The following is a 4,512-nucleotide window of genomic DNA, read 5'->3' as shown; positions in this document are numbered from 1 at the left end:
TTAGGCCCCGTATAGTCCCCCCACATTAGGCCCCGTATAGTCCCCCCCACATAAGGCCCAGTATAGTCCCCCCCACATTAGGCCCAGTATAGTCCCCCCCACATTAGGCCCAGTATAGCCCCCCCCACATTAGGCCCAGTATAGTCCCCCCACATTAGGCCCCGTATAGTCTCCCCACATTAGGCCCCGCTTAGTCCCCCCACATTAGGCCCCGCATAGTCCCCCCACATTAGGCCCTGTATAGTCCCCCCACATTAGGCCCCGTATAGTCCCCCCACATTAGGCCCCGTATAGTCCCCCCCACATTAGGCCCAGTATAGTCCCCCCCACATTAGGCCCAGTATAGTCCCCCCCACATTAGGCCCAGTATAGCCCCCCCACATTAGGCCCAGTATAGTCCCCCCACATTAGGCCCAGTATAGTCCCCCCACATTAGGCCCAGTATAGTCCCCCCAAATTAGGCCCAGTATAGTCCCCCCAACATTAGGCCCAGTATAGTCCCCCCCACATTAGGCCCAGTATAGTACCCCCCACATTAGGCCCAGTATAGTCCCCCCCCACATTAGGCCCAGAATAGTCCCCCCCACATTAGGCTCAGTATAGTCCCCCCCACATTAGGCCCAGTATAGTCCCCCCCACATTAGGCCCAGTATAGTCCCCCCCACATTAGGCCCAGTATAGTCCCCCCCCACATTAGGCCCAGTATAGTCCCCCCACATTAGGCCCAGTATAGTCCCCCCCACATTAGGCCCAGTATAGTCCCCCCACATTAGGCCCAGTATAGTCCCCCCAAATTAGGCCCAGTATAGTCCCCCACACATTAGGCCCAGTATAGTCATCCCCACATTAGGCCCAGTATAGTCCCCCCCCCACATTAGGCCCAGTATAGTCCCCCCACATTAGGCCCAGTATAGTCCCCCCCACATTAGGCACAGTATAGTCCCCCCACATTAGGCCCAGTATAGTCCCCCCACATTAGGCCCAGTATAGTCCCCCACATTAGGCCCAGCATAGTCCCCCCACATTAGACCCCACATAGTCCTCCCACATTAGGCCCCGTATAGTCCCCCCACATTAGGCCCCGTATAGTCCCCCCACATTAGGTCCCGCATAGTCCCCCCACATTAGACCCCGCATAGTCCCCCCACATTAGACCCCGTATAGTCCCCCCACATTAGGCCCCGTATAGTCCCCCCCACATTATGCCCCGTATATTCAACCCACATTAGGCCCAGTATAGTCCCACCACATTAGGCCCAGTATAGTCCCCCCACATTAGGCCCAGTATAGTCCCCCCACATTAGGCCCAGTATAGTCCCCCCCACATTAGGCCCAGTATAGTCCCCCCCACATTAGGCCCAGTATAGTCATCCCCACATTAGGCCCAGTATAGTCCCCCCCACATTAGGCCCTGTATAGTCCCCCCACATTAGGCCCAGTATAGTCCCCCCACATTAGGCCCAGTATAGCCCCCCCACATTAGGCCCAGTATAGTCCCCCCCACATTAGGCCCAGTATAGTCCCCCCCACATTAGGCCCAGTATAGTCCCCCCCACATTAGGCCCAGTATAGTCCCCCCCACATTAGGCCCAGTATAGTCCCCCCCCACATTAGGCCCAGTATAGTCCCCCCACATTAGGCCCAGTATAGTCCCCCCACATTAGGCCCAGTATAGTCCCCCCACATTAGGCCCAGTATAGTCTCCCCACATTAGGCCCAGTATAGTCCCCCCACATTAGGCCCAGTATAGTCCCCCCACATTAGGCCCAGTATAGTCCCCCCACATTAGGCCCAGTATAGTCCCCCCCCCCACATTAGGCCCAGTATAGTCCCCCCCACATTAGGCCCAGTATAGTCCCCCCACATTAGGCCCAGTATAGTCCCCCCACATTAGGCCCAGTATAGTCCCCCCACATTAGGTGCAGTTCCCCCACAAACATACAGCCTTCAGCCATACAGTGTATTACTGAAGGCTGTATGCCTGTGTACTGCCCCCCTTCGGTGTTCCGAGCACCACTCCTCCGGTCCGGCTATACAAGTAGGTCCCGGGACCGGAGGAGCGGTGCTCGGAACACCAAAGGTGACGCGCCGCTGGAAACACTTACCAAGTTGACAGCGCGCGTCCTCCTCGCTGCTCCGGTCCTCTGCGATTGTTGCTATGGGCGCACGCATGGGACGTCAGTGACGTCCCTGCGTGCGCTACCTCCCGGCGGTCCCCGCGTTTTTAAAGTAAACTCGGGGCCGCAGGGACTTAGAGGCATCCCTGTGTCCCAAAAGCATCTTTCGGGACACAGAGGTGTCCCGCGGCAAAAAACACCCGGCGGGTGTTTTTCCCACGGCACATCTTACACTATGTCACGGCACACTAGTGTGCCGTGGCACAGTGGTTGAAAAACACTGGGTTAGTGAATGGTGGAGCCGGAGCTTACAGCTTCGGCTCCACCATGCTAGGGAGCGGGGGGGCAGCAATCTCGGTGGGGGGGGGGGGGGGGGGCAATTGCCCCGTTGCACCCCCCCTGGATCTGCCACTGGCTGGGAGTTGTAGCTTTGCAATAGCTGGACAGATGTCTGTCGAAAGGGGGGAAAAACACCAGAAATAAAGCAATGTGGGCTTTGAAAAACACCATTTATATGTTGTTTTTAATCACAGCCTAAGCCTAGGAACAAACACAATTCTTGTTTGATGTTTTTTTCTTTTTTTGCAAAAAAACAAACAAACATCAAAATCTTCCCCCTCATGTCTTTTCTCAGCTATCTTTGTGTTATTTTTGCTAAAAGCACTGGGGGGGGGGGGGGGGGGGGGGGTGTCTTACAGATTTATCAAAACCAGGGAAGAGGGAAAATGGACCAGTTGCCCATAGCAACCAATCAGGTAGGTAGTTTCTTTCAGTTTTTAAAAAGGCCTCTGAAAAGTGAAAGAAGCGATCTGATTGGTTGCTATGGGCAACTGGTCCACTTGACCTCTGCACAGGTTTTCATACATCTTTCCCAATGTGTATTATTATTATCATCATCATCATCATCATCATTATTATTATTATTATTATTATTATTATAGGAAGTGTTTTTTCTTTGGTGTTTTTTTTCCCTCTGGCTTTTCTCATTACAAGTCATTTGATTCTTTCATCATTTGACTGAAGGATTTCTATAAAAAAAAAATAGTGAGAAAATACCCCCCCCCCCCCCAAAAATAAAAAATAAACATGCTCTCGGCATCCCACAGATTTGATAGCCTAAAAACACCATAAAAGGATGAAGAAACCCCCATTAGTGTCTGGTGTTTCATATTACCCTATTGATTCCAACCTAACATGTGCCCGCAGCGAGCATGGTGTTTTTTATGACAAACACGCCAAGTGTAATCCCAGCTGAAATGAATGTTTTCACAATAGGTGTGAACAGGCTGCAGGCTGTGCTAGATATATTTGCATAGTTGCGGCATACAGCACGTGCAGCATTTATGTGGCGGCTTTCCGCTGGCATATATGGCTTTCTGTGCTGGTGAATGCAGCCGGCACTTACTGGCGGTTTTTTCCTAGCTGCACAGTTTTGCACCACAACCACTCCGGTTGGGACCAGGCTGACCGATCTAATGACCAAGATGCCGCAGTGAACGGCTTTCTTTCTGTGAAAGTTCTGGTGAACTACAATGCTCAGAAGAGGAGGAGCGCCATTGAGCTTTTGGAAAGAGAATTAGTTTGGAATGGTCAGGGCCATGTGCGTTTACAAAGCCCCCGTGGTGCCAGAACAGTGGACCCCCCCACATGTGACCCCATTTTGGAAACTACACCCCTCACAGAATTTAATAAGGGGTGCAGTGAGTATTTACACCCCACAGCTCATTGGAACAGTGGGCTGTGCAAATGAAAAATTTTATTTTTCATTTTTACGGACCACTGTTCCAAAAATCTGTCAGACACCTGTGGGGCGTAAATTCTCAATGTACCCCTTATTACATTACGTGAGGGGTGTATTTTCCAAAATGGGGTCACATGTGTCGGGGGTCCATTGTTCTGGCACTATGGGGGCTTTGTAAACACATGTGGCCTTCAATTCCAGACAAATTTTCTCTACAAAATCCCAATGGCGCTCCTTCTCTTCTGAGCATTGTAGTTCACCCGCAGAGCACTTTAAATTCACATATGGGGTATGTTCTTACTCAGAAGAGATGGGGTTACAAATTTTGGGGGGCTTTTTTCCTATTTTCCCTTGTGTAAATGAAAATTTTAGGGTAACACCAGCATTTTTGTGAAAAATTTTTTTTTTTTTTATTTTCCCATCCAACTTTAAAGAAAATTCGTCAAACACCTGTGGGGTGTTCAGGCTCATTATACCCCTTGTCACGTTCGGTGAGGGGTGTAGTTTCCAAAATAGGGTCACATGTAGGTATTTATTTTTTTGCGTTTGTCAGAACCGCTGTACAATCAGCCACCCCTGTGCAAATCACCAATTTAGGCCTCAAATGTACATGGTGCGCTCTCATTCCTGAGCCTTGTTGTGAGCCCGCAGAGC

At 50.9% G+C, this 4,512-nt stretch overlaps 1 long non-coding RNA gene across 1 annotated transcript in view; it reads right to left on the bottom strand.

Moving 5' to 3' along the window:
• The window catches only part of LOC130368197 (uncharacterized), a 14,237-nt gene extending 11,977 nt beyond the window's left edge, over positions 1-2,260 (bottom strand). The window contains exon 1 of the long non-coding RNA XR_008892347.1: positions 2,106-2,260. This is a non-coding gene — a long non-coding RNA (uncharacterized LOC130368197). The remainder of the gene's footprint in view (positions 1-2,105) is intronic.
• Between the last annotated feature and the right edge of the window lie 2,252 nt (positions 2,261-4,512).

Source organism: Hyla sarda, chromosome 4, assembly GCF_029499605.1.
Source record: "Hyla sarda isolate aHylSar1 chromosome 4, aHylSar1.hap1, whole genome shotgun sequence".
In the NCBI taxonomy this organism is placed as follows: Eukaryota; Metazoa; Chordata; class Amphibia; order Anura; family Hylidae; genus Hyla; species Hyla sarda.
Note: the sequence above shows the minus strand (reverse complement) of the source record. Positions and strands in the feature narration are given on the sequence as shown.